Consider the following 19,005-nt stretch of genomic DNA (forward strand, 5'->3'; position numbering starts at 1 on the left):
AGTAAAGCCTTTGTCTCCTTCCCTCTTTTCCTTTACCAAAGGAGGCCCTTGTTAATTTTAAAGGGTGGTAGTATCTGGACTTCTCATCTATATACTAGTAGTGTCTCTGGAATAGTAATGTCTATTGGCAGTCTGTCTGCATGTTATTGTACTAAGTGCTTGAAAGATTCAGAATAAATAAGCCAGGATCCCTAATGGAGCATATTATGTGATAAGGGAAATATATATGTACACAAGTAAATATAATATAGAGGAGAGTATGAAAATAAGAAAGAAGTTACAAAGTACTGAGACAGAACTAATTTGACAAGTTATGACTTCTTTAATTATAATGTCAGATCATAATTGAAGTAATGTAACAGAAACATTAGTAACCTACATGGATTCTAGAAAAGGAAAGGCATAAGTAAGAATATGTCAATGTGTCTTCAGCACAATAAAGAAAGGAGAATGCTCTAATTGGCCAACATGACTATTCTGGTTCCTTGGTCTTATGTCCCATTAGTGTAAAGAGGTAATAAGAATAGTAGAGCCCTCCAGCAGGGCTTGGACTGGCCACAAAGATACTGGGAATTATATTTTTTATCATTTGGGGGGAAAAGGAGACAAACTCCAGAGCAGTACTGAAAGATACAATATGGATTTTGAGAGTCTCTTAAGAGGACAAGGACAAAGGATATGAACAGGCAGTTTTCAGACAATAAAATTAAAGTTATCTATGGTCATATAAAAAAAAATGCTCCATTGATGAGAGAAATACAAATTAAAATAACTGAGGTACACTTTATACCTATCAGATTGGTTAATGTGACAAAAAAGGAAAATGTTGGATGTGGGAGAGGATGTGGGAAAACTGGGACAATAATGGGTTGTTGGTGGAGTTATGAACTGATTCAACCATTCTGGAGAGCAATTTGGAAATATGCCCAAAGGGCTATAAAACTGCATACCCTTTGTCCCAGCAATACTACTACTAGGTCTGTATCCCAAAAGATCATAAAAAAAGGGGAAAAGGACCTATATGTACAAAAATATTTGTAGAATCTCTTTTTATGGTAGCAAAGAAGTAGAAATTGAGGGCATGTCCATCAATTGGGGAATGGCTAAACAAGTTGTGGTATATGAATGTAGTGGAAACTATTGTGCTATAAGAAATGACAAGCAGGATAATTTCAGAAAAACTTGTAAAGACTTACGTGAAGTGATGCTTAGTGAAGTGAACAGAACTAGGAAAGCACTGTACACAGTAACAGCAATATTGTTCAATGAAGAATTGTAAACTGAATACAGACTGAAGCATGCTCTTTTTTAATTTCTTTCACTTTTTTTCCTTTTATTTGAGTATTCTTATACAAAATGACCAATAGGGTAATGTTTTACATAATTGCACATGTATGACCTATATCTGATTGCTTATCACTGCAGGGAGTGGAGAGGGGAGGGAGGGATAGAATTTGGAATTAAAATGTTTTTAAAATTGGGGAAAAAAAAACCCATAACCATGTGGTTCTTTCACTGCCTTACAGTTTATAGGTCTGGAAAAAAAAGAAAAGAAAGAAAGGAATAAATAAAGATGAGTTCATTTAAAAAGGGGGGGACAAGGAGAGAAGAGGGGAGTCATGTGGTCTTTTCCCCCACACATGGAGCAGCAGTGCAACAATGATGCTCAGAGGCAGAGATATCTACAGATGCTATCTTAAACACTAAGCCTCCACAGGAGAGTGGCCTTTAAATGGACAAAAAGAGAAGTATATGACTGTGCTTAGTTTTTTTTATTTGTTGTTGTTGTTTTATTCACAGACCCTGGCTCTGGTAGCTGAAATGCTGACAGATTAGACAGGAAGAACTTGGTTATATTGAAGGCCTTCTCCTTCAACTGGGTGGAACTGACACCTGTTTTTAATTGTATCTTCTTTTTGACAATTAACCTTATTTCTTATATACACCTAAGGTTCACCCTGCCCTTGTGTTTCCTGCTTTTTTCACAGTATGATAGAAAGGGACAGTTCTATGAGCCAAATAAGAGTGAATTTTCCTAGTGTAAGGCTATGATCATAAGCTCCAGTTCCATTATTTGAGAGTTTTTTGTTCTCTCACTAGGCACATTATCACAAGAAACTTCTTAACTATACATCCAAGGGCACAATTGCTTTAATATTGGACTTAAAAAAAAACTACCTCATCAGACATGAGTTTAACATAGTAATTGAATGTTACATTACGGTTGTTAAGTCCTTTTAAAAAAATTTTTGTTGGCTTTCGCTTTTATATATTTACCGGAAATAATTGTTTTTGGTGACAAAGCTAACAGATGTGAATTGTGAAGTGATTGCTACTACAATGGATTCCCAGTTTAGCCATCTTACTTCTAGAAGTACAAGGAAGAATAGTGATTTAGGTCATATGGCCATTGAACTCCTATCAGATTTAAACAAACAAATTTCCTGAGACTATAGTGTCCTGCTAGAAGGACCTGTTCTTGCATTAAGAAGTTTCTTCATAATTGACCCTAGTGGAGTTATCAAGTATATAAGTATAAAAGTAAAGAAACAATTAGTGTAAACATTACAACTGGTGGAGCCACATGGAGAAGTCTGCCCAACAAATTAAATGATAGATTTGTCTATGATCATGTTTACTCTGAATTCTTCCAAAGCATATATTGGTAAAGTGAATAAATAAACTATCCCATGGATGGAAGACCTGTGGTTTTTTAAATTATGGAGAAACCATAAGTTGAAATCTATTATAATATCTCAAAAGTGATTGCATATAGAAGTGCAATATATATGTAATGTATGTGTGTATATATATGCATATATACACTCTCTCTCTCTCTATATATATATATACTTTATTCTTATGTCTGAGGACATTGCACCAAAATACTCAGTTTTAATACAGTAGCTCTGCCTCCCCAATAGATATAATTGATGTTATCTTGGATTTTTAAAATTGGTTTTCTTTTATAAATAATATATTCCTAAAGACCTATTCATACAAAAATATTTCCAGCTGCTCTTTTTGTGGTGATTAAGAATTGGAAATGAAAGGGATGTATATCAATTGGGGAATAGCTAGACAAGCTGTGGTACAGGATTATAATGGAATATTATTATGCTATAAGAAATGACAAGCAGTATGATTTCAGAAAAACCTGGAAAGGCATATGAACTGATTAATAGTGAAGTGAACAGAACCTGGAGAACATTGTACACAGTAACAGCAATATTGTACAATGAAGAACTGTGAATGACTTAGCTATTCCCAGCAATATAATGATCTAAGACAATCCCAAAGGACTTTTGATGAAACATACTATCCATCTCCAAAGAAAGAACTGATATTGATTGAATAAATACTCAAGCATGCTATTTTTCACTTTCTTTCTTTCATTCTTTTTCTTTTATTTGAGTCTTCTTGTACAAAATGACTAATATGGAAATGTTTCACATAATTGTACTTGTATAACCTATATCTGATTGCTTACCATCTCAGGGAGGGGGAAGAGAAGGGAAGGAAGGAGGAATAGAATTTGGAACTCAAAACTTTTTTTAAAATGTTATTTGTTTTAACATGTAATTGGGGGGAATAAAATATATATGAAAAATAAAATACATTTGCCAAAATAAAAAAATATATAAATTGTATATTCCAAATGATATATAATGTCTTCATTAAAAGATAGAAACTTCCATTCTAAAGTCTTTTGAATTTATATGGTAAGGAAAGTTTTCAGTGTCCTATGCACAAAAATGCTGTAACAAACATTTAATCAGGAAGCTTTGAGAGTCCTAAGTTATAGGTTAACAACTATAACTTTTCTTTTAGACTAGGTATCTCTTTGCAACTTAAAAAATTAAACTTTAGGGGCAGCTTGGTGGCGCAGTGGATAGAGCACCTGTCCTGGATTCAGGAGGACCTGAGTTCAAATACGGCCTCAGACATTTGACACTTACTGGCTGTGTGACCCGGGGCAAGTCACTTAACCCCAATTGCCTCACCCCCCAAAAAAATTAAACTCTAACCTTTTTTTCCCCTTAAAGTGAAAGTATTACAGTTAAAGGTGATAGCTTTAGAGGTCTAATATGATTCAATGCATATATGAGTATAAGACAAGTAAGAAATATGTTTGTTTAAAAAAAACATATATTGAAATATAGTGAATGTAGCTAATCAGGATGAGCATACCAGAGATTGTCTGATGTTTTAATTGACTTGCTATCTGGATATATTTCAATTATTACTTAAGTTACTGAAATTATAAAGGACATATATTGAATAATGGAATTGTGTATATGGTCCACAGGAAACAATTGTAGGCTATTCCTCTTTCTAGAGAATTGCTCAGTGTAAGCTATTTGGTAACAAGAATAAATAAATTTTATGGGTGGAGCCAAGATGGTGGAGGAAAGGCAGTGATTCACCTGAGCTCTCCTCCAAATCCTTCCAAATATCTTTAAATAATGTCATAAGGTAATTCCTAGAGCAGCAGAACCCACAAAAGCACAGGGAGAAATAATTTTCTAGCCATAGACAACTTAGAATGTGGGGAAGAAGGGTCTATTGTACTTGCATGAGAGTGGAGCCTAGTATAGCACAGGCCATGCCAGTGCAGATGAAGTCCCAGCAAACCAGGGTCAGGCATTGGGAGGCACTGATCAGCAGCAACAATGGCTGCTTCTCCAGTTCTCAGCCCACAGACAATAAGGAAACTGGTCAGAAGGTAATTACAAGGGTATCTTTACTACCACTGAGGCAGGACTCTATCGCTTTGCCCATACTTGGTTCCAGGTTGCAGTCCTGGGCAGCAGTCCTAGGGTGGGAAGGAGCACCAGCACACCAGAGCTTGAAGCCACAGTGGAGCAGAGACCCACCTCACAGTTCCAGGGCAGAAAAGAGAGATTGCAGTCTCTCACAGACCAGAGCATAGACCACAAGGGTAGTAAACACACCTATCCTTAGATCATACCACCTTGGAAGAACTGAAAACTTACAGGTCCCTAGAAGTATATCTGAAAACAGCTGCACAAAATCCCTAAAGCTTGGGACAGTGTGCCCTCCACCCTGGAATCAGAGCCATACTTTAACAAAGAAATGAAAAGTCAAGAAGTAGGCTAGAGAAATGAACAAACAGAAAAAAAAATTCTTACCATAGAACGTTACAATGGTGACAAGGAAGATCAAAACACATGCGTTCAGAAGACAATAAAAATGGCAAAGCTCCTACATCCAAAACCTCCAAGAAAAAAAAGAATTAGTATCAGCTCATGAAAGAGCTCAAAAAGGATTTTGAAAATCAAGGAAGAAAGGTAGAGGGGAAATTAAGAAGAGAAATGAGAGTGATGCAAGAAAACCATGAAAAAAAGAGTCAAAAGGCCAGAGTGGAGCCAGCAGGGAAGGCAAAGGGGAAAGGTGAGAGGTGACAGCAACGGGTGAGTAGACTGACCAGCTCGGGGAAGATCTTGATGGCAGAGAGCAATCAGCAGCCGTCTTCAGACACTTTGGAGGAGACCCCTACTACTACTCATAACTTCATGATTCCAAAGAAGGAGATACAGTTCCTGACATGGGAAAGTGGAAATGGTCTCAGGTATATGCAGATTAGATTGGCTTTATCCTCACCTTAAATGAAGGGGTTAAGGGAAAGAAGTTAACCTGTGATTACAAAGTTTCTGAACCTATTAATAAGCTTGTTGCTCACCTGAACACATTAGACGGATGGATTGATGAGACCCCTCCCATGGACCAGCCCTCCAGATTTGGGAACAAAGCATTCAGGACTTGGTATGCTAAACTTGACAAGGAATCAGAAAACCTCGTGGCCACAGTGGTCCCCAGCCATCTGGCAGCTGCTATACCTGAGGTGGCCCTTTACTTAAAGGAATCAGTGGGAAACCCTCCCTGAATTGATTATGGCACAGCTCACAAAGCAGCCTTTGCTGTCTCTGAAAGATTGGGGTCCTCAGGGTAAATGACCAAATGACCATTGTCTTCAAAGTATTTAACTGGTACCTTGAGGTTATGAGGAAACTTCAGAAAACCTACAGGATGGAGCCAGCAGGAAGCTAAGGAGTGTGGGGTCTAGATGACTTCCAGTTTTTGCCCTTCATCTGGGGCAGTTCTCATCTTATAGAAGAACACCCATACCTGGAGCCTAGGCACTTTGTGGGTGAGAAAGCAGCGAATGAGAATCACAGGACTATATGTTCCTGGAATGCATCCTATTTATTTCTGTGATAAAATAATGGAATTTGGCAGATGCCCAGGGGACCCACCAACCAGGCAGAGAAAGAGCTGATGGTGTCTGAATACATATTGATGCATAATCTTTTTTTTTTACTTTATTTTTCTTGAGCTTTTTTTTGGGTGTGTTTTCTTTTACAACATGACTAATATGGAAATGTTTTGCATGACTACATATGTATAACCTATATCAAATTGCTTGCCTTCTCAATGCGGGGGTGGAGGGAGCGGGAAGGAAAGGAGAGAATTTGAAACTCAAAGTTTTAAAAATGAAAGTTAAAATTTGTTTTTACATGTAATTAGGAAAAAATAAAATACTAAATTAACCTCAAAAATAATTTTTTTTTGGTGAGGCAGTTGGGGTTAATTGACTTGCCCAGGGTCACACAGCTAGTAAGTGAAAAATAAATTTTAAAGCAAAAAAAAATTGCATATGACCCCAAAGCTGGTAAGGAGAGTATCACTGGATGAGAGAATCAAGATCCCAAAAGATCTGAAACACTGGGCTGAATTTAAGAAGATGAAATTTTCAGTAAAGATAAATGTCTTACACTTGGATTTAAAAATCCAGTTTTAAAAGTACAAAGAAGTACAAAATGGGAGAGGTGTGATTAGATAGCAGTTTGCATGAAAAATATCTAGGGATTCTCTTTGACTGAAAGTTCATTATGAGTTAACCAAAAAACCCTAACATATCTTCTACTACCTTAAGTGTGGCAGAGTTCCTAGGAATAGGAAATTATAATCCTTCTGTATTCTGCCCTAGCCAGACCACATCTACATATTGTATTCAGTTATGGATGCCACAGTTTAAGAAAGACATTGATAGGCTGGAGAGAATTCAGAGAAGGGCAGCCAGTTTAGTGAAGGCTCTTTAAGAAAGTGTCACTTGAAGATCATTTAAATTAATTGGGGATGCTTAGCCTGGAAAAGAGAGACTCCTAGAGGGCTTGTTAATTGTATTCAAGTATTTGAAGGGCTGTCCTGATGAAATAGGGTTGACTTGTTCTGTTTAGTAGGTAAGTGGATCAGTTGATAGTATGCTGGGCCTCCAGTCAGGAAAACTGAGTTCAAATCCAACTTCCAGCTGTGTAATTATGGCACCTAGCTCACAGAGTTGTCAGAATTATGGAGGTTAAAATTGTCCAACTTACAATAAAAGAAACAGGCACAGTTCTAAGCCAATGGCACTTTATTGAAGAGTACATGATCCCCTCTAATGAAGTAGATCTTCCTCATGATCTGGGATGTCCCTGGTCCCCAAGACCTTACTTTTTATGAAGTTTGATACCCCAAAATGCAAAATAGGCATGGTAAAACATAGAATTTCATTAGATAATAGACCTTGCTCTTGAGAAGCAAGAGTCAACTTCAGGGGCAGCACCATCCCTGGATTCAGGAGGACCTGAATTCAAATCTGGCCTCAGATACTTGACACTTACTAGCTGTGTGACCCTGGGCAAGTCACTTAACCCTCATTGCCCCGCAAAAAAAAAAAAAAAAAAAAGAGAACGTCAATTTCAGTGACCAAGCGGACGAAATATGGGCATAAAATGGTTCCCTCCTTATGCTGGGCAAGAAAAGGTGGTCCAGAAGTACAAAAATAAGTTGAAGGACTTTCCAAAGAATCAAGGCATCCCACCCATGCTAGACTTGGACAGGGAATTTGAGCATTCTTGTGGTTGTACAAGTAAACTTCATAACTGGTAAACAAGTAGTGAATATTACATTAAAGTTTGAGGCCTACCATAAAAAGGCCTACTATAAGAACCTATCATCTAATTATCCCTATATGATTTATGGAAAATATCAAACTGATTAATACTGACTGGAATAGAGAAGTCCAAATGGATCATTTTTCACAGGATCAAATGAGAGAATAATTACAAAGCACTTAGCATGATGCCTGGAGCACAGCAGGTACTTGATAATTGCCTGTTCCTTTTCATGTCACCATTTGGCCCTAAAGGGCAGGAGCAACAGATGGAATTTGTATACAGACAAATTTAGGCTTGATAGAGTTGTCAGAAAATGGAATGGGCTGCCTCGGTGGTGGGGTGGTGAGGTGTTCTCTCGCATTACAATCTTCAAATAGAAGCTGGATGGACTTCTGGCTAGGATGAACAGAAGCAGGTAGCTTGGATCCCATATACTTCTTCCTAAATCTAAAAAAGCTAAAAAACAACAACAACAACAACAACCACCACCAAAAAAAAAAAAAAACAACCCACAAACCTAAAAGTAGCACCAGATAGATTACAGGAAAACAAAAAACCCACAAAACACTAAAAACTAAAAATAGCACCAAGTAGATTAATGATCAAGAAATCCAATAAAAACAACCCAGAAAGTATCTTCTTCCATACCAGAACTGCAAAAAAAGTCAACTACATGCTCAGTGGTTAAAAATAGGAAAGAGGACCTTCTGGAAAAGCTGGCACCAGTATTGTCCAACAAAACTAAAGCTTCCCAACAGCTCTATAGATAAACATCCCAGAGATACCCTACATGGCTCTATTTCCAAAGGCAATAAGAGCACAGGATCACAAGAAAGCTCCAGACAGAGCTTTCATAGAACAGATTTTGGAAGCTACTGGGAACAACAGAGCTCAGATTAGGACAATTTTTAGTTCCATACCTTTCATAAGGAACAGAAGATCAATTATCGGAACAACAACAATCCAGTGGATCCTAAAGCCTAATGGCATAACCTAAGACGTTCAGGGAGATGGAATCCATACAAGAATCTGTATGATATAGGTAGAGAGCAAGTGAGTGCAGCAGGGTGGGGAGCCTATTTCTGACACAAAGTCAGGAACAGGAATTAAGCAACAAAGGCTGGAGATTTGAGTAACTAGAAGAAGATACTGACCACTATAAAGTATTATTATAGAATTCTGTTATAAGGAATAGTTTTAGAGTGGGGGAGGGTAGAGAGGAAAGGGATACAAGGAGAAATCTAGTCTAAGTAAAAACAAAAGATATTACAAATATATTTTAAAATATTATAGATCCAAAGATACCACAAAATACAACCTAGAAAAAGAGAATAGACTGGTGGGGGGCAGAGCCAAGATGGTGGAGGAAAGACTTAATGTCCTGACACAATTACTCCCAAAACAGCCATAAAACAACCCCTGTAGGGGCAGGTAGGTGGTGCAGTGGATAAATCACCAGCCCTAGATTCAGGAGTACCTGAGTTCAAATCCAGCACCAGACACTTGATACTTACTAGCTATGTAACCCTGAGCAAGTCATTTAACCCTCATTGCCCTGCAAAAACAAAACAACAACAAAAAAACCCAACCCCTGAAGCAGCAAAACCCACAAAAAGATGGGCTGAGATTATTTTCCAGCCAAAGACAGCTTAGAGGGGGACAAGCTGGGCTGTAAGAAGAATCCAGCCCCACAATCATGCCAACACAGTCCCCAGGAAGGCTGAGCCAGAGAAACTTGCTCCGGAGCCCCCGAATCAGCTGCAGCACCAGTGTCTTCTGGAACTAAGCTTACAATCGGGTAAGAGGGCTGAATGGCTGGCTGGGGGGAAAATATAGGGGTGTCCATGGGACCTAAGGAGGAATTAAGCTATCCCACCCCAGTAGGGAACCAGGAAGAAATCTTGAGCAGCAGGAGGCCCAGGTTGGGGAGGGATGCAGACTCGTCAGAGCTAAGAACCACAGCACACAGTTTTGCTGGCTGGTTAATCAGCACGTTGGTTTGAGGTTATCTTCAGACTAGAGAATAGGCTAGGCAAGAGAAAAACCTTCCGTCCCTTAAACCAAAACACCTGGGATCCTCTGAAGTTTGGGACAGTGTATCTTGGAAGTAGGGCCCCACTGTAAGAGGGAGTTAAAAGTCAAGTAAAAGATAGCAAGATGAGCAAGCAAAGAAAGTTGAGAATTATAGAAAGTTTCTTTAGCAACAAGGAAGATCGAGGTGCACCCTCAGAAGAGGATAACAACCTCAGGGACCCTACATCCAAAGCTTCCAAGAAAAATATGAATTGGTCTCAGGCCATGGAAGTGCTCAAAATGGACTTTTGTGAGAAAATAATGGGTTTGGGGATGCCCAGAGGCCCCTGTTCAAGAGGATAATATTGAGATTGATTGGTTTGACTCTGCCTGATTAATTCACTTGAAGTTGACTTGGTTGAAACCACACCTACCTGAGGGCCTGGCCCTGAGAGGGTGTGTTCTCTGAGCTCTGACCTCAGCACATTCTGCTCATGGACTGCCTTCAAGTCGAGTGAACCAATGGATGTGGGTGATGCTGGCCAATTAGCTTAGAGCAGTGTGTAGGGACTGCCTCTCGTCTGGACCCGCAGGAAGCTTCCACTCACAGAGACAGAGGGTCTTCCTTTTTTGAAGTAAGACTCGTAGGTGGCGGTACCTTTTTCTCTTTCCTCCTCTATCCTAGCTAGGCTTTCCTAACTTTCAGGGCCATGTGCTCTATCTTTACTAATACTTAATATGCTTTAATAAATGCTTAATGCCCAAAACTGGTGCTAAAGCTTCTAATTTATAAGTAGCAAATATATTAGAAACCCCAGCTGATTTTCCCTAAACTTGGAATGGAAATAAGGCAACCACATTTAATTTTAAATGCCACACTTTGAAGAGAAAGTAGGAGAGATAGAAGGAAGATTTAGAGAGGTGGAGGAAAGCATGAAAAGAGAAATGAGAGTGATACAGGAGATTCATGAGAAAAAAGTCAACAGCTTGAAAGCCAATTGGAAAAGGAGATACAAAAGCTCTCAGAAAAAATGCATTGCCTAAGAATTAGGATTGAGCAAATGGAAGCTAGTCATTTTATGAGAAACCAAGACACAGTAAAGCAAATCCAAATGAATTTTTAAAAAGAGGGTAATATGAAATATCTCCTTGGAAAAACAGTTGACCTGGAAAATAGATCCAGGAGAGATAATTTGAAAATCACTGGACTACCTGAAAACCATGATCAAAATAAAATAAGAGTTTAGACATCATCTTCCAATAGATTGTCAGGGAAAATTGCACTGATATTCTAGAAGCAGAAGGTAAAATAGAAATTGAAAGAATCTACCAATCACCTCCTGAAAGAGATCCCAAAAGGGAAACCTCCAGGAATATTATAGCCAAATTCCAGAGCTCCCAGGTCAAGGAGAAAATATTGTTAGAAAACATCAAAAGATTAAAAAATATATATAAAGTGTCTGCTATAAAAACAATTGTTAAAGAAAATATATTAATATACTCTTCATTTTAGACACATCTGAAATAAATGATATTTAATTTAAAATTATTCTATATCCAAACCAATTCTAGGTTGGAGATAGGGCTCTCTGAACTGATATAATTCCCTAAAGCTCTTTGAGATATCTCTCTCCCAAGAAAATTTTAGGTAACATAGGAATCTTGAAAAAGGTAAAGAGCATAAAATATTAAAATATAGTTTAGGGTTACCATTTTTTCCCTTCCTGGATCACTCCTCATAATAACTTAAAAGAGTATCCACCCTGAGTTCAATATTATAAGGTTTTTAAGTACAAATGATAACATTGCCTGTAGGTGGGTAGGGAGGCAATTATCTAAATAAAAATTGTTTGATTATTATCTTTAAGAAATGTCCTTAAGAAAGGCTTTAGTTTTTGTTCTACCCAATTTCTGAAAGGAAAAAGTGTGGAAAGAAGAAAATATTATTTGTTTGCTTAATTCAGTAAAGTAGGAGGTCCTTAGCTTTGAGGACTGAGGGAAGGGAAGGTATAGAGAAAAGAAATGGTTTGTAATGGTTTCTCTTGAGAAGAGAAATTTTAGAATAGCTTCTCTGGGAAATAAGATAGGGAACCAGATTAGGAGTAATAAAAGAATTGTCTTAATGCAGTTAGGTCTTAGTTGTAATTGGGTAATGTGAATTTTATATTATATTCAGTCAGCACATTTGTGTGTTATACTCCAGCTTCCTTCAACAAAATATTATTTCAATGTACTTAATATTTGGGGTTGAACCAAAAAAAAAAGATTTTTTAATATGGTTCCATACATTGAAAACAAGTAAAAGGTAGGTTTGCAGTAGTAATGACCAAAAAAAGGAAGAAAAGAAAAAAAAGAGTGCTATCAAAACATTTTTAATACATAGAAAATGAGGAAGTTCAAAGGGAATCACAGATAAACAAAGTAGTTTTTGAAAGTAACATTTATTATATGCTTAAAAAAAAGACTAAGTTTCCCCATCTTGCCCAGGCTAGAAGTGCAGGAGCCACTTACAGGTCTCATCCTACCTTAATTACCATTTCCAACTTGAGTCAGTTCACTACTCCTTAAGCAACCTTGGCACCTCTGTTGCCAGGGGCTCATCATATTGATGTCAAAAAGTATAGACACCCATCCTGCAGAGCCCACTTCAACTCAGAACTATCAAGCTCAAGAAATCTGCCAGCTTCATCCTCTCCAGTAGCTATGATTATAGGCATACATTATCATGCCAAACTTCTGGCTTTGTTTCTACAGTGTTTTATATTTGGATTCATATAGTTCCTGCATTCTTGTCAGATACATTCCCAAGATTTAATATTTTCTCTTATTATCATAAATGGAATTTCTCTTTCTAGCTCTTCCTGCTGAGTTTTGTTGACAACATAGGAATGCTGAGGATTTATGTAGATTTATTTTATATCCTGTAACTGCTGAATTTGTTTCAATTAATGTTTGGTTGACTCTTTAGGGTTATCTTCATGTCATCCACAAAAAAACAATAATTTCATTTCTGTTTTTCCTATGCTTATTCCCTTAATTACTCTTTCTTGCTTAATTGCCACAATGAGCATTTCTAGAATGTTGTTAAATAGAAATGGTGACAATGGACATCCTCACTCCTGATTTTACTTGAAAGGCTGCTAGCTTTTTTCAATAATATACAGTAGTTGCTCTTGTTTTTAGATAGATATTCTTTACTATATTAAGGAAAGTTCCCAAGGCTTCTTAGAGGCAAAAGTGATGAAAGAGAGCATTCTGAGAATAGGGCATAGTCAGTTCAAAGTTATAGAGATGGGAGATAAAGCATCATTTATGAAGAATAGCAAGTAGGCTGGTATGGCTGTGTGCAGAAGTAAGTATGTAAAAGGGAGTAATGTGTAAGATTACTGTAAAGGTAAGAAGGGACCAGGTTATAAAGAACATCTTTTTAGTTTTTGAAGTATTTTATTTTTTCCAATCACATATAAAAATAGTTTTTAACATTCATTTTTGTAAGATTTTGAGTTCCAAATTTTTCTCCCACCCTCCCTTTCCTTCCCCCTCCCAAAACCAGCAAGCAATTTGATATAGGTTATCCATTACAATCATGTTAAACTTATTTCCACATTAGTCATATTGTGAGAAAAGAATCAGAACAAAAGAAAAAAAACACAAGAAAGAAGAAACAACAACAAAAGTGAAAATAGTATGCTTCAATCTGCATTCAAACTCCATAATTTTTTTTCTACATGTGGAGAACATTTTCCATCAAGAGTCTTTTGAATTGGGGGCAGCTAGGTGGCACAGTGGGTAAAGCACTGACCTTGGATTCAGGAGTACCTGAGTTCAAATCCGGCCTCAGACACTTGACACTTACTAGCTGTGTGACCCTGAGCAAGTCACTTAAACTTCATTGCCCCCCCCCCAAAAGAGTCTTTTGAATCATTGTATTGCTGATAAGAGTTCTGCCTTCCTTTTCCTCTTCTTCCAGTATAATCTTTTTTTTGTCACCCCTTAAGGTTTTTTGTATATCATCATATCAAAATCTGGCACAGTGGTTAAAGCGCTGGCCCTGGATTCAGGAGGACCTGAGTTCAAATCCAGCCTCAGACACTTGACACTTACTAGCTGTGTGACCCTGGGCAAGTCACTTAACCCCCATTGCCCCACCAAAAAAAAAATCAACTTATACTCGCACATTCTGTCCATTTGTACTCCTCCTATAAGCCTTAATAGAGATACAGTTCTCAAGAGTTATAAGTATCTTCTTCCCATGTATGGATGTAAACATTTTAATCTTATCGAATAACATATTTTGGTTTTTTACCCCCATTTTACCATTTTATACTTCTCTTGTAGATTGAATTTTCTGTTCAGTTCTGGGCTTTTCATTAGGAAAGTTTTAAAGCCCTCTATTTCTTTGTATGTCCATCATTTCCCCTGAAAGATTATGCTTAATTTTGTGGGGTAGTACATTCTGGGTTGCAATCCAAGTTCCTTTGCCCTCTGGAATATATTCCAAGCCCTCAGATCTTATAATGTTGAGGTTGCCAGGTCCTGTGTAATCTTGATTGTTGCTCCTTGATATTTAAATTGTTTCTTTGTGGCTGTTCTCAGTATTCTCTCCTTTACCTAATAATTCTAGAATTTGGTTATAATATTCCTTGGAATTTTCCTTTTGGAGTCTCTTTTATATGGTTATTGGTGGATTCTTTCAAGGACTATTTTTTCCTCTGACTCTAAAACGCTGGGGCAGTTCTCCTTGACAATGTCATGAAATATGCTGTCCAAGCTCTTTTTTTGATCATAGCCCTCAGGTAGTCCAATTATTCTTTAATTGTCCCTCCTCAATTTATTTTCTATGTCTGTTGTTTTTCTGAAGATGTATTTTGCTTTTCTACTTTTATATTCTTTTGATTCTGCTTTACTTATTGTTGTCTCATTGAGTCATTAGCTTCCAACTGCCCAATTCTGATTCTTAAAGAATTATTTTGCCCAGACAGCTTTTGCACCTCCTTTTCCATTTGTCTAACTATATTATTAAGGAGTTATTTTATTTGTCCAAGCTATTGACTATCTCTTGCATAACTCTCATTTCTTTTACCAAATTTTCTTCTACCTCTCTTATTTGGTTTATAAGATCCTTTTTGAGCTCTTCCCAGAGGGCTTTTTGGTTGTGAGACCAATTTCTCTTCCCCTTTAAGGCTTCACATAGAGGCATTTTGACATTGTTGTCCTCCTCTGAGTTTATGTTTTGGTCCTCCCTGTTACCATAGTAATTTTCTATGGTGAGGGTTCATATTTTATTCACATTTTAGTCTATTTCATGACATTTAAAGTTAAGCTCTGCTCCTGGGGTACAGCGTTCCCAAGCTTCTTTTGCTGGGGGCCAGGGGCCCAGTCACTGACTTTCTGCTCTGTGGTCTCAGCAGCTTGCAGCTTGCAGCTTGCAGCTTGCAGCTTGCTCATTACACTGGGGTTGTCCCTGTTGTGTAGCAGAGACCCAAGTTGGCAGATTGCCTTCTGCACTGAAGCTGAGGGCCTCACAACTAGCCTTCTGTGCCACTAACTTGCTGATCTGGGAACAAGGGTCCTCAGCTGCTGCTCTGTGTTGTGGCTAAGAGCCTTCTTCTGGCTTGCCCAGACATCCCCTGTGCTGAGCTGAGCTCCACTTTTACCCACATGAGATAGACCTTTCCTGAAGACCTTATAGGTGTCGGGACCAATTTTGAATTGGGGAGTGTTAGCTAAGCAGCTTGCCACAATATTGGGGCAAGGAAGAAGACCGGTAGCTTCCCTCAAAACAGAACAGGATTTATTTTAACAAGAATGAACTTAAAAAAAAAAAAAACACAAACAGGATCAGTAGGATCAAGGGAAAGGAAATAAAATGGGGAAAGGGAAATTATACAACCTGAAAAAATACCACAGCCCAGGAACCAGCTGAGAGTACACAGCAGAGCTCCTGTCGCCTTTCAGCTTCCAGCTAGAATGGCAAATTCATCTCCCCATTCCCAGAAAACTCCACACAGCCCCCAGCCAATTGGCTGGCCGCTCTGACAGTCACATGACTGCCCTCACTGGGCTTCCAATCATTATAATTTTGCCAGGCCCAGGTAGGTGTCAGCAAGTGGTGATGATGTGAGATGCCAGCGCCATGGCAATGGCTACAACCAGTGGGTGGAGCACCATACGGTTTGTGGAGCCCCAGGCCAGTGCGCACCAAGGCATAAAAACCTCAAATAACAATTAATTCTTTATATTGGTTATCTTAAGCTGGAAGATTGTTTTACTCCATTTTTTTGTAGGTTCTGTAGCTTAATTTAATGTTGTACCTGAGAGAAATTTGAGAGAGCTCAGGCCACTTTCTGACTTCTCTTCACCATCTATAAATAGCATTAAATGGCAAAGAAGAGTTTATATTGGTTCTAGGGATAGAGCAAAAGTGACGCATTAGAATTTATTAGGGGAGGTAAAAATGATCAGTTCTGCCTTTTAAGAAATATCACTTTAACAATTTCTGGAGGATAGATTGTAGTGGGAAAAGACAAGGCAAGGAGACAACTAGAATCATTGCAATTTTCAGGTGAGGTGACGTCCTGGAGTAGGGAGGTAACTACATGAGTTAAGAAAAGGGAACATATAAGATAAATGTTGTAGAGGTAGAAACAATAAGATTAGGCAACTGACTGTATATGTGGGGTGAAAAAACAAATAAAAATCTTAAATGGCCCAAAGGTTGTGAAGCTAGGTGATGTGGAGGATAGAACACTAACAATCATTCAGTGAGTTATTTACAGCTCCCAGCTTTGTGTCAGATAATCTGATTAGCATGCCATTTATACCTTTATCCAGGGCATTGATAAAAACATTAAATTCATTCAGATTCTTGAAGAGGAAGGAACAGAGATTTCTCAGTAAATAGTCTCAATTTTTTTCTGTGAAATAATGTGTGTGTGTTGGGGGAGGGGAGGAGCCATAGGAACTGCTATTAATTGAACCCAGGTCTTCTAGAGCCTAGTTCAGTGATTTTTTTCCATCCATTATGGAAATCTTTATATGAGTGCTATGTATAGTCTATCTGGAAATTATAGTTCTGAGTATAGACTATGGAATTGGAATTCTTATTTAATAGTGCATCTTTTATGAGTCTTCTATAATCTGAATTCCCTGAGCGAACTGACAGAATGGATGCTTGCAGGGCTAAGGAGAACACAGGAGAATCACAACCTGAACTGGTTGTGTCACTAAGTTGAAAAGGTACAATGAGGCTCTTCTTGGTTCCATTATGTGTTGTTTAAAATTATTTGCTACTACTGCATTTTATAAATTAATTGTTGTTATTGCCATTTATATAGTAATGGCTATTATACTAGTTTTGGCAGTAAGCATTTATTATTAATTAATATTTTATATCAGTAAAGTATTGACCTGAGTCTCCCTAATTTCTCATGGTCTCAGATCTTCAGGCCTACATTGTTGTAAGAGGAAGAGCATGCACCAAGAGAAACCATTCAGAGCCAAGAGAGCAGATAAAGGGTGACCCTGGTGAGGCCAAGAGTTTTATCCTCTTTTGATAGAGACAGTCATTATATATTGATCAAAGCTAATTGGTTAGTGCCATTCAATTCCATTGGTTCACATGACTTGAGGGTGGTCTAAATTAAAATGAACTCTACTGATGACATAAGGAAAGACCTTATGTAAAAGACCCTCTCTGAAGGGCAAAGGTGAAGTCCAGTACCTAGTGTGGTCCCATCAGTTCATGATCAAATCAGATCAATCAGAGCAGAACAGATCCTGAGCTAGACAAAAGAATCAATCTCCATTTCTTTTGTTCCCTTGGGCTTGTCCCAGACAAGAGCTGAACTTTCTGGAGTGGAGAGGAGAGAAGAAAGGGCTGAATCTGATCTCTGGGTCCCCCCAAGAAATCCGATATTAATAATTACTTTCTCACAATTACTAATTCTTAACTGAAGCACTCCCCTTATATCAGGCAAGAACTAGTTTCCCAAATCTTTCTTGTACATACCAGGAACTGAGTTTCCACAAAATTTATTCTGATAAAAGGCATATTGGTTTATACATTAAAAGGTCACATATAGGGGCAGCTAGGTGGCACAGTGGATAAAGCACTGGCCCTGGAATCAGGAGTACCTGAGTTCAAATCCGGCCTCAGACACTTAACACTTACTAGCTGTGTGACCCTGGGCAAGTCACTTAACCCCAACTGCCTCACTAAAAAAAAAAAAAAAAGATCACATATAACTCTCTTTATAAGGATACATACTTAAAAAATAAATTTACCTCTCCAACCCTATGACATTTTTTGTTCTTCTCAAGATAACTCTTAGCAGAACAAGATATATTGCAATTGTGTTAGAGACTGCTTACATTTTTTAAAAAAATTATGTTTGCTTCTATTGCAGCAATTTCACTCAAAAATGTGTTTTAATCTCAAGATGGCAGAATTAAGCTTTGGTCATCTTTTTCAAAAAGTGTGCAGTTTACTTCTTTAAAACTTATTGTATAGCATTGTGTGGTGATCAACTGTGATAGATTTAACTCTTCTCAGCAATACAATGATCCAAGATAGTTCCAGAGGACTCATGATGGAAAGTGCTCTCCACATCCAGAAAAAAGAACTGTGGAATCTGAATGTAGGTTGGACCATGCTGTTTCTACTTTTTTTTTTTTTGGAGGTTTTTCCCTTTTGTTCTGATTCTTCTTTCACAGCATGACTAATGCAGATATATGTTTAACGTGATTGTACATATATAACTTATATCAGATTGCTTTCTATTTTGGAGGGGAGGGAGAGAGCAAGGTTTGAAACTAGAAATCTTATGGAGACAAATGTTGAAAACTATCTTTACACGTAACTGGAAATAATAAAATACTTTTATGATTTCAAACAAATAAATGATTGGGTGGATAAATAAATAAATGGCTGGATGGCTGGATGAATGAATGAATGATTGAATGAAAAAACAAACAAAAAACCACCTTATTGTATCTATAACCATTCCTGGATATATGGTATGGGGAA

General features: G+C 37.8%; 1 pseudogene; it reads left to right on the forward strand.

Moving 5' to 3' along the window:
- The first annotated feature begins 5,468 nt into the window (after positions 1–5,468).
- On the forward strand, positions 5,469–6,248 carry LOC122738721 (annotated as a pseudogene).
- Positions 6,249–19,005: the final 12,757 nt, after the last annotated feature.

This window comes from Dromiciops gliroides, chromosome 2 (assembly GCF_019393635.1).
Source record: "Dromiciops gliroides isolate mDroGli1 chromosome 2, mDroGli1.pri, whole genome shotgun sequence".
Taxonomy (NCBI): Eukaryota; Metazoa; Chordata; class Mammalia; order Microbiotheria; family Microbiotheriidae; genus Dromiciops; species Dromiciops gliroides.